This window comes from Colius striatus, chromosome 1, assembly GCF_028858725.1.
Source record: "Colius striatus isolate bColStr4 chromosome 1, bColStr4.1.hap1, whole genome shotgun sequence".
Lineage (NCBI taxonomy): Eukaryota > Metazoa > Chordata > Aves > Coliiformes > Coliidae > Colius > Colius striatus.
This window is the reverse complement of record NC_084759.1, coordinates 129,047,218-129,069,207: the sequence shown is the minus strand read 5'-3', so window position 1 is coordinate 129,069,207 and position 21,990 is coordinate 129,047,218. Positions and strand designations below refer to the sequence as shown.

Sequence of the window (21,990 nt, the reverse complement as noted above, 5' to 3'; positions counted from 1 at the left end):
AGTCTATCTCTTATTGTCACTTATATAACTATGATAAAAGTATACCTGATGGGTTTGTTGTTTGTTGTGGGTTTTTTGCTTTAGAGAAATGAGCTATATATGCTCTGAAAGACCTGTTAAAACATGAACAGTGCACACTATAACAAGTACAGAGATTGATCACCTCATTGATATGATTAAAAGAAAATTCTCTTTTAACTGAAACTCTTTGAAAGCTGATTTTTAAAATCTAATCAGTGTTTGAACAAGGCACAGCACATTGGGAACCTGATCAGTGGCTACTTGCTACACACTGTATAATTAAATAATGTCAATAAAGGGTTTGCTCTCGTATTTGCTGAATGTTCCACCTGTGATGAGATGAGCGCCTTCAGTAGTTAAAAATGCTTGAAGTCGCAACTACAAGGGGAGAGCTTTTTGTTTAGCTATTGCAGATTAACCTCTCATGTAAAACGGGTGCAAAATAAGCTAATTTGATCAGCTCTTGTCCTGTACGTACATACACACAGAGAAAAGTTACAGCTTTATTTACCCAACTTTGTAAGGAAAATCTTGAAATAGTGCTTATGAGGCTTTTATACTTCTGAAGACTGTTTGTAAATTAAAATATTGCCTGGAAATGCTCATGCTGCAGTTGAGCTACTTCATGAAGGAGGTACTTCAAATCATCTAGCTAGTAGAAGAAAGAGAAGTCAGATGCTCCTATACTTCACATGTATGAATGATAGCTCCAAGAAGATAAGAGTGGAAAACTAGGATTGATTCAAAAAGGCATTTGAGTAACATGGATTTCATACAGAATTTAAACTAAATATAAATACTGAGAACTGAAGAGAAAGACAAACAAATCACCGATTAAAAAGATGACGAAGAGTGGGTTAAAGTTCAATGCGGTGCGTAAGTGAGTAAAATTTAATCTTGTTCTGAAACAACAAACAAACAGAGCAGCACAATATACCACGTTCAGGAATGTGAGAGCCATGTTGTATCTGGCACTTGAACAACAGAGAATTATTGCTGCTGATATGGTAATTGCAGAGGTACAGAGAAAAGTGGGTGTATCATGTGAAATTCATGAAATACTTGAGGTGAACTTACAGCAGGATTAGTCTTTTTCTTTTACTTGTGTACATTGATCTCTAAGCACAACTGACTTAGTCAAAAAGCATATTGTTCATTCTCAAGAGGTTTTAAAAATCCACTTCAACTCAGTGTCATGTTTTGTTCTTAAGATATTTTGAAATGTGCTTCTCCCCTCTGGCCTACGCAAACAAATATGCCTGCATATGCATACCTATTAGAGCCAGCCAAAAACTGCTGCCTGTAGCTGACCATTCTGGTAAGAATATTTCTGTCTGCTTTCCACAATGCTTAAAATCATTTTAAACATTTTTTCCAGATCTAGATTCTATGGCATGGGCTGTGCTCACATTCAAAACATTTACTAATCTAAGTCTGATACTGTTGTCTTATTCAAGGGCACAAATAAGGTTTCTGCATAGCTTGAGGACAAAATTAAAGACTCGTATGGCAAGCTGGATCTGTATTGTAACTGGGTCAGAGGACTTCCATGATGACCTTGGCTTCTTTCAGAAATGTCACTATATTTCATATGAAGGATACAGTCATCAAATACAGTGCTTTGCCCTGATTGGCACTACACACTCTCTCAACTCAGGATCATATCAGCAGACTTCTGTTTTGCAGCTTTGTTGAAGCATATTGATTTTCTAGTAGTATTATAAATGCAGATGAGCCTTGTATTTGCATTTAATGGGATTTGTATTTAATGAGACTGCTCATGTGAACACCATTTACTTACAGAATCAAAGGCTACACCATAAAAAGTGTTCAATTAACCCTATGTAAACGAAGAACACACTTCTAGTACCTAAAGGAGGGATACAAGAAAGTTGGAGAGGGGCTTTTCACAAGGCCCTCTTGTGACAGGACAAAGGGAAATGGCTTTAAAAGTGTGTATATTTCTGTTAGACATAAGGAAGTTCTTCACTGTGAGGTTGGTGAGGCACTGGAACAGGTTGCTCAAAGAGGCTGTGGATTCCCCATCCCTGGCAATGTTCAAGGCCAGGCTGAATGGGGCTTTGAGCAACCTGATCTAGTGAGAAGTATCTCTGCCCATGGCAGGAAGGTTGGAACTGGATGCTCTTTAAGGCCTCTTCTGACCCAAACCATTCTCTGATTCTATGATACATTGCCTCTCCTGCCCTTCCTCTTGGCCAACGATCTAGTCCACTTCTCTGAATGAACCTCTGCTTGAATTGGCTGAACTGACTGACTTTTGCCAACCAATATGTCCATAGTAGCACCTATCTGTAGTTACAGATGGACATGATTATGCTCAGTGAATACGGGGCAGATGAAAGGGGCAGAACAATGGCTGGAGCTACCGTGGTTTGATTCACTTCAGTAGGTTTGGTTTAGAGCAAATTATTTATAGGCATGTATTTACAAAAACAGGCTGATCAAATTTTGCATCTCACCTGAGTGAGGCTGCAAAATTTTACCTATCAAGTGGACCAAGTGTGACTCAGTAAAAAAGTGCAGATATTTTTAAACTTTATTTTAGTTCACATGATGTGATGCGCTGTTGCCTTCCTTGGGGAGTACAATTGACACCTAAGCAGTGAATGTAAATACTCCCATGCTTCTCTCTTGGCAACTCACAGCAAATTGAAACGTCTTTTCAGACACTTGGAATAAGTTAGGTAACAATTAAAATGAGAGATCCAGAAGCTCTGTTAAGCTCCTCAGTCAGGCATATTCCCTAATCACATCTAGTATCTGGGTGAGACCCAGGAAAGAGCCAGCTTCTTTCTCTCCTCCTCAGTTTCAAAGTACAGGGAAGCCGAATGCAAGTGTCTGACAGAAGCTGTGTCATATTCAGGTGCTCTTCTTGGTGATGGGGGACCAGGATTTGCCCAGATGTGACACCAGCTTTGTGTACACATGGGCATACCCCCAGAGATACAGAACAATACAGCCGTTTTCGAGGACTTAAGTGCACTTTTGGCCTTTTGCCATTCTGTCTCTGCTCACGTCAGTCTTGACTGGAATAAATGGTATTTCAATTCATAAATCTCAAAACCATCATATGAAAAATTTAACCAGCAAGAAAAATTACTACCAATCCATATCAATATTTACTAATTTTCTTCTTCTCATTCACATGTACATATGTGTCACTTTAAGCTCCAGACTATCTCTGATTTGAAAGCATAAGTGGTTCATGGTGAGTGTTTGAAAATGTATTAACTGGAATAATAAGATCAAAATCAGAAAAGTACAAGATGTGAGGGAGTTCCCCTATGTCTAAAGGGACTCTATTTTAAATAAAAAAACAAACTACAGACTTTTACTTCCTTTTGAATGTTGTAATACTGTTAAACACATTTCAAAAAAACTGATCTGAAAGAAGAAGGAATTAAGGGAAACAACTAGTACAAACTGAAAACAAACTACCTGGTTTTTAAGCAGGTGATCTTTTTTGAACTTCCACCTCGGGATTTTCTTTAAAAATTTGGGACTGGAGACTATATGGCTCCCCTAGAACTGGGAACTGACACTAGAGTTTCAGACAACTATATAAAATAGCTTATTCCATGCTGTCATGTGTTACAAACCATTCATGATCAGACTGTATGGTGTGGTTCTGCACGCAGCAGAAGCTCTCTGTGACACAGTGCTCCTTTCCTGCACATTCTCTGCCAGCTTTGCTGTCAGGCCCAGAAGCAGCTTACATTTAAATCTTTATTACTTTCTGAATAACTCGCTCTCTATAACACTCCACAAGGGACCATTAGTGGCTCCTGCCTACTGAGCCATATCTCCAGAAATGAGCTAAATGATGCTGTGAGGTAATTCAAAGGCAGTGAACCTATAGCAAGAGAAGCTTTCATCCTCACCAGGACCCCTTGAGATCCACAGCTGTTTCCAAATAGGACATCAATGAGTTTTCTCCATGCATTTTCCATGATTTTAAAGTCTGAGTTAAGCTGCAGGAGAAAGCCTGAAGTGTAAGTAGTGTTGATGCTCATGTTAGGTGTTAGTCTGCTTGGTTTTACAGACATCTCCAGAAGCTGATTTAAAGCATTTACATCAGTCTGCTGTTTGAAATCACTGAAACTTAGAGGTAAGTATATAATTATAGATGCTGTGAAGAGGCCCGTTGGTGGTCATTTCATAGGACCAAGCAACATCATGCTACAGAATAGCTTTGCCATCAGTTTGACAGTATTTTACAAAAAGAAATGCAAGTGGGGGATTTGTGTGTGAGCTTGTTACAGACTTTTTTATTTGTTTTTTACTATCTCCAGTTCTTCAAGCAAATGAGCTATTTATTAACCAACTGCTACAATATCAAATATAAACATTAACCAAGGAAGCAATGGATCTATACACAGATCAACAGCTGTTTGTTAAAAGGTCAGCTTGATTGCATATATATATAGTCCTTAGCTGCTTAGTGACTTGTCTTATTGAAAGAAGCTGCAGCCCCAGAGCACCGTAAATTTGCTTCAGCAAAATAATTTCCTTCTCTCTACCTCCATCTTTCTTAACATCCTGTGAGTGTCTAGCTGTGTCAGGGAGAAAAGACCCTGTTGCCCAATCTGTGTTGGAATTGCTATGGAAAATTTTCCCCTGACAGTGTCAGAAATGTTACTGAGAGTCCCTCAGATAGCTGCAGCATTCTTAAATGGAATACAACTCACTCTTTTCCCCCTTTACTGTGTTCAGCAGACAGGTGGCAACCCAACTGGTGGCAAATTCCTAAGTATTTATATCCTTTAACTCTGAAATGATAGGACCAAGTAATAGGAAATGTCATGCACTGAGTACATGAGTAATGTTCCCATTAATCAATCATCCAAAATAAACTGGATTGTTATGTCTGTTTGTACTATACTGTAACTATTTGCAGATGGATGTACTGAAAGAGCAAGCCTGATTATTATTATTATTGCCTCCCCTCCATGTGGAGAATTGGGGGCAGAATCTCATACAAGTTCACTCCTCTTCCATACATGCTTTGGTTAGGCACAAGAGAGATCCGCAAATGCAAAATACAGCAAAGATGCAATTGTCTACTTTCTATTGTCAGCATTTGACTGTCACTTGGACATAATTTTCAACTGAGTATAGAAGCTACAATGCAGCGCAGATACGCTCCTGAGGAACAAGATCCTCAGCTGCCCTAAACTAGCAATCAGACTCAGTATGTTTTAGAAACAACTGCCATTTACAAATTATTTTTGAATTCCTGGTTTTGAGCAAGAATGGTTGACGCACTACTTAAGCTGGTGACTGGTGTCCTACGCATCAATTGAAAGAGTGAAACTGGAATTTGTGAGTCACACTGGAGGTTTCGTCCATGCCAATTCCCAATTCTCTTGCATCAGTTTTGGCAGCAGACTATTACTTTTAATGGATGTGTCACAAGGCATACAGGAATCCTGGAAAAGTGCTACTGTGTATTTACCTGAAGCAACTCACTTCACATCTGGTATAGGAAAAAAATCCATGCAAAGCACATGTCGTTCCAGAGAGGTTGCAGTTGCTGAGAGTAGTGCAGATTCTCCCATGTAGAAATGATCTGCACAGACAAGCACCCTGAGGCAAAGTTGTCTGCAACATATTTATTTGGTGGGCACTGTAGGGCAACACATGCATGATCTGTTCAGCACATCTGAGGTCCAAGTCCCCTGGTGCCAGACAATTTGCAGCATGGTTGCCGTTATGTTTGTACTCCTCTCTGAACACAATGTGAAGTCTATGGCCTTGTTCCCACTAAAATACATTGAAATACCATAGAAAGCACATAGTTTGAAAGACTAGAGTCTCAAATCACTTGAGCATGCTAGTGTAAACCAATGAAAACAAGATAGATGCCTCACTGATCTGGACAGAAACACAAAAAAGAGAAGTGTCTCTGAATTAGTAGTGCTGACAGTCTGTATAAAATGGAAATAATTTTTAAGGAACTATAAAGCTTTTTGGCATGATAATAACTCATAAATTACTTAGATGATTTGGTTGCTTTGTCTTTGTATGGTTTTGGCTTATAAAGTTTATAATCCGGCTGCACAACTGAAAAGAAACATGAGAAGAGTACAATACAATCCTTTTGCACCACTCCACAATTGCTGAGGAACATTGAACTGGACGTAAAAATACCCTATGCAGCTACACTGTAAACTTATGGATAGCTATGGAGAGGGAGGTATGGAATTGAGAATAAGACTCTGGGATTTTTTTAAAGATATATTTGCATGTGCGTTTATTACTAGGGATTTTGTTGTTGATGAAGGACTTCACAGCTTCATTCCTTCAATTACGTATATACAGCCTTGACTTATTTTATTCGATGATCAGGGATATGGAACATCTTTCATACGAGGAAAGGCTGCGGGAACTGGGGCTGTTTAGTCTGGAGAAGAGGAGATTGAGGTGTGATCTTATTAACGTTTGTAAATATCTAAAAGGTGGGTGTCAGGAGGTTGGGGCATCCCTTTTTTCTATAGTAGATAGTAACAGGAGAAAAGGTAATGGGATGAAACTGGAACACAAAAAGTTCCACTTAAATATAAGAAAAAACTATTTCACTGTGAGGGTGAGGGAGCCCTGGCACAGGCTGCCCAAAGGGGTTGTGGAGTCTCCTTCCTTGGAGGTCTTCAAGACCCACCTGGACATGTCCCTATGCGACCTTATCTAGGTGACCCTGCTTCTGCAGGGGGGTTGGACTAGATGATCTCTAAAGGTCCCTTCCAACCCCTACCATTCTATGATTCTATGATTCTATTCCAGGATATTTTTTCACAGCCCTAGCCAATGTGAAAGGGCCTCTAAACATATGTAAACATTATTTGCTACCATAATAAAGTCCAATTGCTAAGCACAACAACAACTTTTATTGGTCCAATAAAATCCAGAAGCAATGTTGCCACAGAGGGACAAAGTAGAGAAAGAATCTGAGTCTGTTTTTTACATCCACTGAGATTAATCTGGACCAGTTAAAGCCTATTATGTACTATCACATGATTATTGTAGCACCTCTCTTCAACATAAATTTAAGCTTATTGGTAAACACGCATATGTATTATTTCAGGAATTTTTACAGTATACATTCATATCTAATAACCTGGCTTTATAATGTTTGGCTGAGCAATAATGAGCTCAACCCTAAAATATCTACATTTTTCAAGTAATGACCTATACCATCCAAACAAATTTCCTCCTGAAATAGTTTTGGTTATAGAAATTTATCCACAGAAATATATACACTGAAATTTCATAATGATGGAACCACCTTAATGTTTGGCAGATAAAGTTTCAGCCACGGATCCTGATGCACTGAGACTTCTCAATGTAAAATAAGGATATAAGATATAGGAATGACTGCCTCCTCTGTACCATATACTATTTTAAGTTGGAAGGGAACACTGGAGGACAGTAAATCTATCTGCCCATACACAGCAGGGACCACTTTAAAATTAAATCCAATTGCAAATCAGCTCAGGTTGCTCAGGGCCTTGTCCGTTCCAGCACTGACCATCTCCTCGGAAAGAGAAGCTAGAGCCTCTCTAGGCACCTGTTCCAGTGTTTGACCACCTTCATTGTAAAGAGTTCTTTTCTAGTATCATCAGACAGCAAGCATCCACATAATGACTGTCAAAAAGAGTAACTTGCTACTTCTGCTGGGTTAGCAAGATGAATTGACTCATGTGACTATAACAATGCCAGATCTGAAGCAAGGAAGGTGTCAAGAGCTCACAGTTAGAAACACAGAGTAGGAAACTGTGAGCTAGAGCACCTCCTTTTGTCATCAGCAACCTGCTAGATGGGCACAATCAAGTCATCTGCCTGCATCTTCTCAAGCTCTGTATGCTCCTGTGAATAGCAACTGCCACTGGCACAGGTTGCTTCACTCTTTCACTACAGATTACTCTGCATCCTTGTTCTGTTGCTATCCCTCTGCAGTAGTTCAAGCCTTTGTTCACTCACATACTTCAAACCAAACAGGGGACAAAGCTCTGCTTTCAGTGACATCCAACTTAGAGCATTTGTACAGATGCATCCTGATCTTCTGTCAGTACTATATGGCAAGAAGGCATTTTAAATGACTCATCAGTTATAATAACCATTTTTCTTAAAGTGTAGCTGACATCATTTAATTGTAAGTCCCAGTACAAAATAACAGATGAATAAACATACAATTTCTGCAACTTAGTAATTAGACAGGCTCTTCTAACAAGGACTTCTTTTTCCTTTTATGCCCTGCAACTCATGTTTCATCTACCATTTTCCCATAAATGTCTCCATTGACTGGCTCACAAAAGGATCTGTCCTCTCATGTTCCTGTATAGGAAGTTCTTCAGAGCTTACAGAGTTGCCAAGAAATGTCTTGGAAAGTCATGTCCTCTACTTGAAATTCCCTCGTTTAAAAAGCCTTCTGCCCCATTTGATTTCTTAATATCCCATTTAGATTTGAAATGGTCATGAAGATGCACATCCTTCAGCTAAGTTTATCTGGAACTCATCATCATTTGATCAGTGGCTTGAAACAATTTTTTAATGACCAGAGAGTCAACAAGCCAAATTTGTCTCTGAGATAAGTGAGTGCAGCTTCAAATAAGTCATGAGAAGTCTGAGGCAGATCTCCACATAGAAAATAAAACATTGGATTTGCAGCCCTGTGATTTACTCTCATTCATCTTCTCCCTTTCTTTTTTCAGGGTGAACCCAGGTTTTAAACATTTGTAATCTGATTTTTCCCTTGGCTATAAACATAGAACAAGTAGCAAGCTGCTTTGAAGCAGATACGTTCTTGCAAGATATTAACCCCCTCCCATAGAGCTAAAAGAGTTGTACCCACACCTAGTAACACAGAAGTCAGTTTGTTCCTGAGTATCAGAGGCTAGTATAGGCAGCAATATAAAAATAAACAAGTAGTCCTTCACCTCACCTCTACCTCGGAATTTTGAACTCATATTGCTACTAAAATAGGCATATTCTAACCTTGCATCCTACAAAAAAAAAAAAAAAGACACACTCTGAAATTTTCAAGTGCTTATTTTCTCTGTAACCTGATATTTTCACCTGTCCTTCTTGACAAACTCTGCTGTACAATGTTGACAATTAGGCTTGTACCAGATTGACAATTTTCTGATCAATGTATTCAACAAAACATGAAACTTATCAGAGTTAACAGTCTTTTTTTTTCTATTAATGTTTTTACTGTGAAGCCAAAATATTGATGTTGTGGGAGTCATCCACTTAAAGGTTTATATGAACGAAAGCTTATAAATGCAGGCCATTGTAGTGCTCATGGCCTTCTTTGCCACAGTAGCAACAAATAGCAATTAACTCATTTTTATTTTCCCTTTTAGAACTCAAGTTTTTAAAATTTCTATTATATGTTTGTCTGTCTCCTCCTTTTTTTTCCATATGAGACTCTTTTTATCCATTAAGTACATTTTAATGATTCCATAGAAGAGAAATCCACCTCTTTAACAATTCATTTGAATAACAACATAGTTTTACTTGTGTATTACTGCAACACCCATATTGCACTTTAGAAATGGAAATAAAATAAACAGCAACCTATCAAATCCACAAAGCTTAGAATATCTGTAGGTGTCAGGAGCTGTTAAAGGTAAGCCAAAAAACCAAAATGAATTAGGATAAACAGTGAAGAATCAAACTATTCTAATACATGTCTTTAAAATAAAAACATTTTTAAATAGGTAAATAAAAATAAACTGGTCTTTAATACCACACTTATTCATTCACCTTCTACATGCAGACTCTTAAAAGAATCTCCTAATTGTAAGCTTACTTTAGCAGGCTATCAAGACAGTAACTTTGGATTTAATGGCTCGTGTTGTCTCAGATTCTATTTGACATATATCACAACTTTAAAGCATTTGGCACTCTTAAGAAAATATTTTATTATAAGAAAAAAAGAAGTGTCAAAAATGTTTTTAAAGTGAGTAATTACTATATTCTCACTTAATTTAAAGTGTTCAAGTAGTTAAAAAGAAGGATATGAATAGTCAAAGACCTCATACATTTTATGTTGCCTTCATAATAAACACAAATACATTTTAGTTCTGATTCATCATCAGCCACAAACAAAACATGAATATACAAAGCTAGTCTCCAGAGAGTATAAATTGGCATAGCAACTTAAGTGTGAGTTAAGCAGTGATGATTTACACCATCTGTGCTTATAGCCCATTACAAGTTGATTTCAATAGAAGTACACCAGCCTACGGACAAGTGACTAGCAGTGAGTAAGAGCTAAAAGAAAGGTGAGGGAGGTGTTTATTGTGACAATTATCTTAATTTCTGGAACACATTTGTGATTTTGTTTTTTAATGTACTGCTTTCTTTTGTCATTGTTATTTCGATATTTTCTCTTCAGATATAGAAAAATGCAAAATGTTACTAGTTAGGTTTCACACTTGCTGTAGATTTGTCTGAACTTGCTGTTTCTTGAGAACAGTATTTCATTATTCTGTTTCTTGATGACAATGTGTTATTATGCTCCTTTTCTGTAAATAATATTTATTATGATCTCCAATTTCAAATACCTTCTCAAAACTTAATCTTGCTGTTTTATACAGAAGTGGCTTAACCATAAAAATAGCCTTTTTGTTCTGTTTCAGTTTATTAGGATTGATCAAATACCCATAAGCTTTATAAAGCCCATCCATTGAATCAGAAATTATTATTACTTCTTCCTTTGTCACTTTTCATTGTCTTTTTTTGTCTGTCTTTTTTTGTCTTTTTGTGTGTGTGTGTGTGTGTATGTGTCTCTAATTGCAAACTAAGTCAACAAACTTTTGTGCAAGGGCTTGATTTTGCTAAATGTGCCTGCTCGGGTAAGTAAAATTACTGTTTCTTTTGAGGGATGAATGAGAGGAAAGGAAGAAGGCTGAGTTAGTGATTAGATTTGGATTTTAAGATGAATTGGTTCAGTTCTCTGATATGCAACTGGCTTGCCATACTACCTTGAATGAGTTCCCTTATCTAACTCATATTCATAAAACATGGCATCATGATACTCCTCTGTCCCACAAATGATTTACAAAAATAAAGGGTACTCGCAAACTATAGAGACTGGGATCATGTAAATTCCTACTGAGTAATGGATATAGGATTTATGAAGTAAGGAGATACAGGGAAGCGGACAGCTGATGCCCTCCTTTCTTTTTCTCTGTGCTTTCTACTACTCTGTTTCCTGTAATTCCCCTTTCTTTTCCACTACTCCAAATCACCCACTGTTGTCCCACAGAGATCAAGAATATTGCTCCATCTTGTCTTACATTCCTCCCAGCTCAAAACATATGTCTGTATTGAACCTAGACCTCTCCACTTGCATATTAAGCCAAGCTTGTTTGACATGCTATGAATCTGGCAGTCCTGGGGAAGTAGAAGCATGAAAATGCCCTGCAGTGACAGACTGACGAGGCTATTCTCATTTTAAGCATTTTTCTCAGAGCAGTAGAGTTTCCCCAGGTCTGATGTACACATGGAAGGGAAGAATGGGGAGATACTGGTTGTTCTTAGCTCACTCTTTTCCCCTGAGCATTGCTACTTCTGCACCCTTGGTTTCTGATGCCTGCATTTCTCACACTAAAATTCCCCCTCTCTAGACTAGGCTCTGTGGTCTCCCACTGATCTCCACTTGCAAAGTTTTCTCTCTTCTGCTTTTCCCCCCACTCTCAGTCCTACGTCTTCTATTTCTACAAGTTACCAAATCCTCGTGTTCTCACTGCTGCTCTCCCACAAACCCGCACTGTGCTAACTGCCATACCGTGCTCTCTATGCCAACAAAGCTAGTAGTATCTAAAAATGCCGTGAATGTTTCAATCTGAGTATCTCGGCAACCCTTCTATTTTTAAATACCCTGAAGAGCTGTTGATAGCAGTTGTCTGGTACAGCAGTCTGCTCTGAAAGCAGATTAGGCCAAACTAACCACTGCCCCTGAACCTGTCCCTGAAAAGGTCATCACCTCACTTCCCATCTGCTGACTTGGGTTTCCCCTAATCCATTTCAGCCAAAACAAACTAGTTCAACTGACATCTACTACTTAAACTGCTTAAGCTACTCTGGTTAACTTTAGCTGAAACGAGTTTGGGAAAGGATTGCTTGAACAGTTCACAGGTAGGCAAGAGAGGTGGTGGTACCCTTTCGCAAAAGACTGCCATGATGGCAACTGGGAGCTTTCTGGGAGTGGTAACCTCTTCAACAACCCCACTTCAGCTCGTGGAGGAAGTGAGCACTCACAAGGGGATTTCAAAACATGGTAAATTCTGTGCTCTAAGTTCAGTTCTCACTCATTTCGCAAGAGGTTCCTGTAGCAAACCACTCCTTTCCACAGCACAGAAAACACGATGACGTTACTCAGGCTGTCATTCATCTTTCCCCTGTTTAATCACTGCTAACTGATTAACCAAGCCAAGTGCCACAAAATGCACTAGCTGGAAAAGGAACAAAAAACTATGCTAGCTTTTTTACAAATAAATAGAGAGAAACCTTTGTAAACAAGGTGCAGGACCTCCAGCTCTTGAAAGCACCTGACTATTCTCCCTCCCCAGCTCCCCAGTAACAGGGGCAGTGAGGAGTGACACAGCTGTTCCTGCCAGAAGCAGGACATGAATTGGTAGGCTACGGGAGAGTGTCAAAGTTCGAATGCTGTTGTGTAGCCTGCTGGATAGCCACCATAATGTCATTATGCCCTTATTTTACCCCATATCAACACTTCAAGTCTTCTTATCTTATGAGTCTAACATGGAGATACAAGAGAGGGACACTATCATTAACTCTTTCGGTACTGTTTTGCCAAAAAAGAGGCAGTGAGTGCTGTGGCCAAAAAAATCCATTGTCAGAAAAGTAGCAAAATACATTTTATAGACTCGGCAGACCTTTGAAAACTTGGGAAGGGAAGGTCAGGGGCCACGGATACCATCAAAGCCAAGCAGTTCTTCTCCCAGGTGGTTCAAGTGTTTACCAAACTAAGGCCTGACTCTCTCCCTGCTTTGTGCCTGCAGTTCAGATTGTTTCCAGGATCCTGCTGTGCAAATGGTAGGGAGAAAATAAAGGCTTTCAAGGAAAAAAAAAGTTAAGCTAGAGTTAGACTCTGACACCAAAGGGGTTACTGCTCCTTCAGGAGTGACCACCTGCCAGCTGAGGCATGTCAGCTGCCAACACGTGCAGGCTTTGCCCATTGTGAGCAGGAGGTAAAGAATGCAGCCACTAATCTCTATGAAGCAAGGTCAGATGTTGCCGTGCTTGAGACCTCCAGACTACTTCCCTTTGTGTCTTCAGGTTAGCAACAAACTTGTACAGTTTCACCCTGCAGGGCTCTCCTAGATCAGATCCTCAGCTGAAACTCATCTGAAAAGAAAGTTATTCTTAGGCATAGCTTTAGCTTGCAGGAGTGGATTGTGATATCACTCTGGTGATAAAAGTCACACTTTTTATTACATTAGGAAAAAATCCTGTCTCTATATTGAAAAAGCTTTAACTTGCTATCTTGGACTTTTCTGTATGTATCCTTTTTTTCAGCTAAAACTAAAAATATTCCAAAAAGATCACAAGTACTTTTAATTCTTACAGTTTTATAGTGAAGATTTTTTTTTTCAGTGTCCCAATTACAAAAAAAAAAAAAGAACAGTTACGTAAGGTGTTACTGAGTTGAGACGACAAAAGGGAAGAGAGACTAGAAATGCCTTTGCTTCGCACCACGCACCCCTCTCTGCTGCTCCCCATTTCTCTTTATGAGGATAACTGTGTTAGAACTATTTGTTCCTGCACTTTTCTGGTCTGAATAAGCTGGGGCACTGGCTGTCACCTCCAGTTTTTCTGGCACGCTCTCTGATCCCCTTCATCAAAATGGGTCAGTTCTAGCTCTGTTAACCAGCAGTTAACTGTGCAGACTTTCAATACTGTGGGCACTTTGGGGGTTTGCGAAAGGTATCTTCAGGGCCACTGGTTAACTGAGACAAATAGGTAAAACTGCTTTTTGGCTACTACAAGACAGATGGGTGCAAAATAGTGAAGGCACGCATGTAAATTGCTTTACCACAATTTCTTTGCCGCTTTTGGTCTTTTGTCACTGCCTTACAGAGGCCAGGCTTCTCTTAGGACTTCTGTCTCTCCTTCACGCTCTGCACTCCCTTGGAAAAGATGTGTTTAGTACGAGTGCGAACAAGGCTTCCTCAAGAGACACAGCTTGCAACTCTTAAACACCAGGCCCTTCATCAAGGCAGTTCTTGGTCAATTTTTCCAGGACAGAGCCCACCAACTTATAATTTGTTCAGAGTTTCCTGCTTCCCGAAACACCAACCACATAAACCATTTTACCCTGGGCAACAGCCATATGACTTTCCCAAGGCACTTTGCTTGAAGACATAGCTACCAAGAGCATAAAGAAGGACCCATGCGGTTGCTCTTCTTTCTCATGCTTCCTTCCAAGAGCTTGTGGCATAGAGATTTGAATGCCAGCAGAGGTGACTGACTGGAGTTTGAATTGTGCTGTGTAAGATGTCCTGAGTACCCAGTGGGCTCCCCTGAAGTGATGATGCCTCTGACAACTACAGAATATTCTGGCATACCTGGAAGGGGCATGCGTAAGACAGACAGGATTCATCAAACCCATGAAGGATGTACTTCGCTAGTTAACATTGGTACTTGCCAGAGCAGATATGAATCAAGACAAAAATAATTATATTTCTGTATATCTGAACTTTCACTTTCCCCAGATTTTAGGTTTATTTGTTTTATTTAATAAGGTTACTTAAAGAGTGAAGGCTCTCACTGAGCCATGTAGCCAACAGAGTGCTCTGGCCACATCACCACCACCACAGAAGGATTTGACGCCTTAACACTTTAATAGTTCAGCATCATAGCAGAAGTGTTACTTATTAAAAGAAGAGGCCAGCATTTATGCAGCTACCTAGACTGCTCGCTCTGATGTTGAAGACCCTTTAGCTAATGGCAGTGAGCACGATATGGGAGGCATGTACTGCCAGGGGAGGCTGCTGAGGGAGAGCTCGCCTCGGCATCGAGCCCTTGACGGTGCGGGACGCACGCAGGTCCTGATTCCTGACTCCAGCGACGGAAGCGGGTGCTGAGGCGTGACAGCTTCTGTGGGGGCAAGGGCCGCAGAGCGAAGACGGGACTGGACGGGATGGGACAGGGCGGGACAGGGCAGGGCAGGGCGGGGCGGGGCGGGGCCTGCCTCTCCGGCCAGGCCAGGGGCGGGAAAAGGCTGCGGCGGCGGCTCGGTTGAATCGCTCCGCGGCCTCGGCTCCTCCCAGAGGCCGGCCCGGCGGCTCCAGCGGGAGGCCGGGGGCAGCGGACGCGTGTCACCTCGGTGACAGCACGGTACACCGTGAGTTCCCCCCTCGCTTCCACTGCCCCCACCTCGGCCACCGCCTCCCACTGCCAGGCCTACGCAGCGGCAGCTGCCTCCATCTCCCCGCGGGGATCCTTTCTCCCTGCTCCTCCTCTTTCTCCTTCTCCCCCCACCTTCACCCCCGGCTGAGTTCATTCACTGGGATTGGTTTCAAATGACGCCATCGCTTTATTTTTACACCAATGACCTCATCCCAGCAGCTTGAAGTTTACTGACCAGCCAAACTCTTTTCTCTCGCTCGCTCCCCTCCTTATGCCTGCCTGCTCTGCCCGTTTGTAATCGTTTGGGTGCTTCTGTGTACTGAAGGCTTTAAAAAAGACCCCAAAACACAAAAACATCCCATAAACCTCTAAACTTTCTTTCTCCTCCTGCCCAGCTTTTCAGTGCTCTCCCCCCCCCTCATCACTGTCCCCTTTTAATTTTCTCAAGCCATCTTGGAAGGGGGGAGGGGGAAGAAGGAGGGAGGGAAAAAAAAGCTCCAAATGTTTCCTTTTTCTTCTCTCCGCTCCCACCTTCATGCTTCCCCCTCTTAAAAAAAAAAAAAAAAAAAAAAAAAAAGACGAATATAGTTTTTTCTGTTATTTTTTTTATTTTTATTTTTTAAATTGCTGGTTGGTTTGGTTTCTTTTCAATTGAAGAAGAAGGAGAAAAAAAAAGGAGCTTTCCCAGCAGCTGGAAGGAGCCAAAGTTGTTTCAGGCGGCAGCGGCGAGGCTGGTGGCAACAACTTTTATCCCTGACGAGGGAAGAGACAGACAGAGAAGGGGTGAAACAGTAAGTGCTGGGAGGAGCGCAGGGACCCTTCGCCTGGGGCCGCCCCGTGGAAGCCAGCCCGGGCGGGGGGCGAGGGCCAGGGCCACGGGGGGGAGGGGGGGGGGCGGGGGCGGGCTGGGCAGGGCTGGGCGGGGAGGAGGAGGAGGGAGGTGAGGGAGAGGCGGGCGGCAGGAGCCCTCCTCCCCTCCCCTACCTCCCTCCCTCCCTCCTCCGGCATGCCCTTCCCCGCCGCCCCTCACCTCGGGAGGAGCGCGCCCGCAGCAGACAGGTCGCTGCCCCGGCCCGGGCAGGCTCCGGCCGCCTCCGCAGGTGGTAAGGAACCGGGGTGAGAGGGAGGGGGGTACGGCACGGCACCGGCTTCAGCTCCGGCGGGCCGCCCCGCGCTCCCCCTACCTGCTGCGCGGCGGCCGGGCACCCTGCTGCCCGGCGCGGCTCCTGCCGCCTCCGCGTCCTTCCGTTCTCACCTCGATAGCCACCTGCCTCGCCTCGCACAGGCCGGGGAGAGAGGAGAGAAAGCCGGGCGCCTTCTGTGCGGTAGCTCGCCGCTGGAAGGGATGAGCAGGACACCGCTGACTTCTCCAGCGCGCCCCGAAGCCGTCTGCAGGGGATGTTTGGGGAGGCTATTGATAAGCTTTGGCGTGCATGTCTGCGTTTCCAAACTTAGTAAACAATGCTGCCTCCGAACAGGCTTTCCACTCTTTAAAATGATCGAGGATACTTTAAAGCCCCGAAGGGCTCCCAATAAATGTTGAAGTTCTGCCTTCAACTTAGAAAACGTTTAAATTGAGGCAGTTGACAAAATGGAGGGCTGCCGTGGAGTCCAGGGGTGAAGCAAATTGCAAATTGTTAACCTGGTGTTGCGCTCGCATAAGCTCATGGCTCTGTGGCTGGTGCTAGGACGTGGCCTGACAGATACCCTCTCCTGACTTTATGGTGGGGTGTTTATTCCCCCTAGAAGCAGTAGGGATGTGGAGTTGAACATACATCAGTGCGTGCCAAACAAGGTGTATGGGATGTGCTTATTGCAAAGCCTGACCAATGGCGGGATTTTTTCAGTGTCCAAAACCCATTTGGTTAGATGTCAGATCGGAATCTGGATTTTTAGGAAAGAAATGCTGGGAGAATTTTATTTCTTTTATTGTCATTTCAGCTGTTTGAAATAGAAAATCGATCCTTTGATTTTTCCTTCAAGTGAAGGGTGTAGTCATAGCAAGCTATATTGTCTGACCTATGACTTAACTTTTTTTTGTTCAAACATTCGATGTATACCCAGCAGAATAAATAGATCTGTGCTAGTTTTGAAACATAAAAGAAGTTTCTCTTGTAAGAATGTGTATTGGGGTTCTTAAAGGAAAAAAATTGCAACCAAAACCCCAACATGATTTTGTAATCCTTGCTTTGAGATTTATGATATTCTAGGCAGCTATTCTATGTGGTTTGGTAGATACAGAGTTTACAAAGTCACAACTGACCAAACAGGAGTTGATTTAGACTCTCGTGTTTTGAGGGAAGGTGAAAAAACTGTAAGTCTTAATTTCTTTTTATTATATTTGTCCTGCTGTCTATTGGAGATTGAAGCATCACAGTTATTTATGTTGGTTGTCTAGGGGTTTCTGTTTGAATGTGGAACAAGTATGCAATGGGGGGGTGGGTACACACATTTTTAGCTCTAATTTTTAATGTCAAAAGAACAGTGATATTCAAAAGTAAATCCTGCATTTACTGAATATGCTTATTAATATTTTTAGGAAGGAATCTGTAAAAAAATGTCTGTGTAATAAATTCTGGTCATTATACTTGTTTAATACAGTAGTGCTTCAGTATATTGTAATACATGGTTTCAAAGTCTCTTTTTAAATGAAAAAATAAGTAAAAGCAGCAGAGAAGGTGCCAGTTCCTGTGCTAATTAGAGGTGGTAGCTGCAAAATGCTGTGCGGTTTAATACACATGCAAAGGTCCAGAAATCCCAACTAAGCAATTAAAAACACAACATGTAGCGTAAAGATACATAACTACATTCCTACTCTAGTAGCTCTGGTTTTGTTAGCTACCTAAGCAGATAAAGTGGAACAAAATCATAACAGAAAAACTTCTGATGAAGAAAGTGAACTGATTTTATCTTTTTTTTTCTGTAAAATGCATGCTCTGTCTTTCAGTGTAGGCAGCTAGCTTGGCAAGGATATTTGCCTTTAGCTAGAATAGCTTCAACTGTCCATAGGAACAGTATCGGCAGAGACTGTGCAGGAACGTGTGAAATGGATTTTGCTAGGAGCTCTGTCTCCCAAGCCAGCCCCAACTCCTCTGGGGTCTGCGCCAGCCCCTAGCCCGTGGGAGGAGTTGTGGTTGTATCTGCCATGTGCCTCTGCACCTTCCTGGGCTAAATGACTCTGCCCTGTGAGTCCTGAGTGTCTGTATTTGCAGCCGGCAGCTGGAGACCGGGTGAGCGCAGTTGTGCGGTTACTGGAGACTGGATGGGTCAGCCACTCTTTAGCCTTTAAGAGAAGAGCTTCATGTAGGCCTTAAGAAGCCCTCAGAGGGAAAATTCAGAGTCTCTTCTAGACTTCTGTAAGAAATGCTGAATAGGCAAATTAAACGTGGATTTCTGTTACTAGAATTGGTCGAGTGAGCTCTGCACCAGTGTGTTATGCAGTAAGAGCTGTGTGAGGGTCTTGCCCAGTCACCTGTCTTTTCAAGGTTCAGTGCCTTAGTCCCCAGTCATATTTGGGAATATTCACTATTTTCAAAATACAGCTTTTCTACGGAATACAGTAATTGCAGTTAAAGCATCTTGTCCCTTGAGAAAAAGGAGGCAGAGTGATAGCTTTCACTTTGTAGTATGTTTGTTGAATTTTCTAGGACTTTTTTATTTTTTTTCCTGTAAGAGCAGTCAGGAAAGCGTCATGAATATTCTTCAAGTGCTGACAATCCTTAATAGCCAGATGACGTAGAGTAGTTACTGTCAAGGGATGAGATGCAGAAGAATTGGCACATCCCTTCCTTTTTATTTTTTGCTTTTGCTTCACCCCTAGGATGAAACATGGGTTTGGCCTGCAAATCCTGTGAATCAGCCTCTACAAATTTGTTGTTATGCTGATCAAATGACTAATGTTTCTTGCAATCTTATAGTACTTTCTGCGTGGTTATGTAATGGTATGTCCTGGATTATTTAAGAAGAATTAACAAGAAGCTATTTTTCTGGGTAATAGGGAAGTAGCCATGTCCCTAACGTTTTAAATGCTGCAGTCACTTTCCGTACAACTCCTTAGGGACAGCCTCCAGATTTAGCATAGTGATGTGAGGCTGGGGAGGGGGAGTGGGTTCTGTAGAATATTGTAAATGTCAGTAACTATATATCATATCTGTATGGGTAATATTTGTCTGATTTATTTGGTGTCCCCCTTCATAAACAAAGGATAATGTGTCATTCTTTAGGGCTGTGGATTGCACATGTGAACTCTGTTTTCTACATGGATCAAAAACCATAGATGATGGGTGGCTTGATGATGTGTATCAGGATATCAACCTGGACTAAAGCCAGTGGTTATCTGAAGTAATTTGTGTGAAGGTGAACACAATGACTTCAGGCTACTTCCTAGTTGTTACTTAGGGGACTCTATCCTCAGGGTTTTCTTTGTCACTAGTATGATAGTATTGTCACCCTGATACCAAAGCTGATTGACATGATACTGGCTCTGGAGCAAGGATAGAGACTGAAATGTCCTGTGCTACTGCAGTGTTGCTGCTGTCTGAAGGTGGCTGTGAGAATGGAGATGTCTGTATTGCCACTTCTCTTTGCTGGACCTGACCTCTAGATTGGCGTTAGGTTGGCAGCTCCAAATAAGAGATCTCCGTTGTAGTTACTCTGTAACTTCCCATAATACCTGAAGGAAGCCAGAAATACACATTAATGATAAACTTTGGCAACTTCTCAAGTTCTCATCTGAGCAGTTCTTGGGTTGCTTATGGATTGGACCTGTTGGCAGCCATCACAATCTCCAGTGGAGATGCTGTTGGCCACCAGTGAATTGCTATTCCTCAGCGATCAAAGACAGTCTGCATCTAGGGTGTGTGTATGGCGGACAAGGGGGAAGATGGGCATGAGTTCAAGGCCTTGTGTTTCCTTTTGCTGCGCTATGTGGTCTGCTGCTGAGCCAAGACTGACCTACTCAGATTTGGCTCTGGGAAGGCTGGCAGCTTTCCATATTGTGTTCCTATGAAGTGCTTTGGCAGCTGAAAAAAACACCAAAATTAATAATTGGGTAGGCTAGGAAAGAGGGGAAAGAGTGTTGCCTCAGTGTTGGGAGGTTTCCTGTGGGACTGGAGGGATGCAGAATGACCTCTTCTACCACAGACTTTCCTGAGCTCCCATGCCGCTGCTTTTCTGTGCTTGCGCTGTCTGAAGCTGTAAGGTTTCTGCTGCATGAATATGTGAAAGAAACTACTGAAACAAGGTCCTTTGAGAGGAAGTCAGCTATCTCTGCTTGCTCTTGGTCACAATATGAGCCATATGTCACCAGTAACTTACACAGCCTCCCTTTAGTGTGTTTTTGGAACTGATTTTGCCCTGCGTAGTACAAGTTTTCATCCTGTTTCTTAGAAACTAGATCAGTTCTTTTCATGAACCTCCTCAGGTAAATTTGCACTCTGGTTTGGTTTCAAGTTTAAGTTAGAAACTCCTGTTAGTTCTTTAGCAAATAAAGATGGACAAGTGGAGGTGTGCAGAGGCTTTCATTACCTGAGAAGAATTATCATTTTTTTTCTTCCATAAGGTCTTTTTACATGCTCTTCAGAGTGACAGTCTGCTAAAACAGCATGAAAGTTTTTCTTCATAAAAACATACCTGTGTTCTGTTACATTACTTTGGCAGAAAAATATGACACAGTTTCTAACATCAGACTGAACCGATGTTACCTGTTTTCATTGTGCCTCACTTGATTTTACTTTACTGCAATAATCTATGCATTGAGTCTGTTTGACTAAATGTTAGATCAGTGGCTTGTACAAATACTGTCTTTTTAGATATCTTTGTCTGCTTCTCTAAATATTTTGTTGTTGTTACTGAAGGTATTGAGGGAGGCAAAAAGATGGGCCTGAGTGTGAAATGTAGCAAAATTGGAATGAGAGCTTTACAGAGAGCATAAAACAAGGAGGACAACAGAGACTAATTGTATGAAATTCCTTTTATGCACACGTTCTTGAGTTTGAATAACTAGTATGTATTCAGCCCACTGGATTAGAAGGCCTTGGCTCTGCATGTGTAGCATAGACGTTGCTCTCAAAATAGGAAAGCAACTCTCCCTCTCCCGACACTTCTGGATAAAATCGATTTGGTACTGCATTTCATTCCTACTGAACTCCTGGTAATGCATGTTTAAAGGCTGAATAGTTCATAATGTTAGGGATATAAACATCACGCTTTCAGTAGCCCGAGTGTTGTTCCTGCCTCTTAATTGTTAGATGTAAGAATCATTCACCCCAAATTTTAAAGACTCAAATCCCATCTCAGGACCTGGTTTTCCACCTGTAAGATGGTGCTTGGAAGGGAGTGACTTTCTCAATAGTGTGTGTTTTGCCAAGTTTATATAGCCCCTTAAGAACAGAAACCATCCATCTTCTAAACACCATCTTCTAAATACACACAAAGAGTCTGAACTGTGCTTCAGAGGACTTCTCTCAGTGGAAGAAGGGACTTTGTGTTTTGTGTGTCTCTTCTAACCTCCATCGGACTTGGAAGTGTCTTTCTAAAATAAGAGAGTTTAGGCAGAGGACTCTTACT

At 41.6% G+C, this 21,990-nt stretch overlaps 1 protein-coding gene across 4 annotated transcripts in view; it reads left to right on the top strand.

The window, feature by feature from the left end:
• Positions 1 to 15,329: 15,329 nt before the first annotated feature.
• The window catches only part of DUSP16 (dual specificity phosphatase 16), a 69,331-nt gene continuing 62,670 nt past the window's right edge, over positions 15,330 to 21,990 (top strand). For 2 of the 4 annotated variants that reach the window (XM_062007214.1, XM_062007223.1), the window contains exons 1-2: positions 15,330 to 15,418; positions 16,081 to 16,214. The gene's annotated coding sequence lies outside the window, so the exon portion shown is untranslated. Of the gene's footprint in view, positions 15,419 to 16,080; positions 16,215 to 16,419; positions 16,527 to 21,990 lie in introns of those variants that run through there. The other 2 variants (XM_062007231.1, XM_062007208.1) reach the window with 2 other exon arrangements.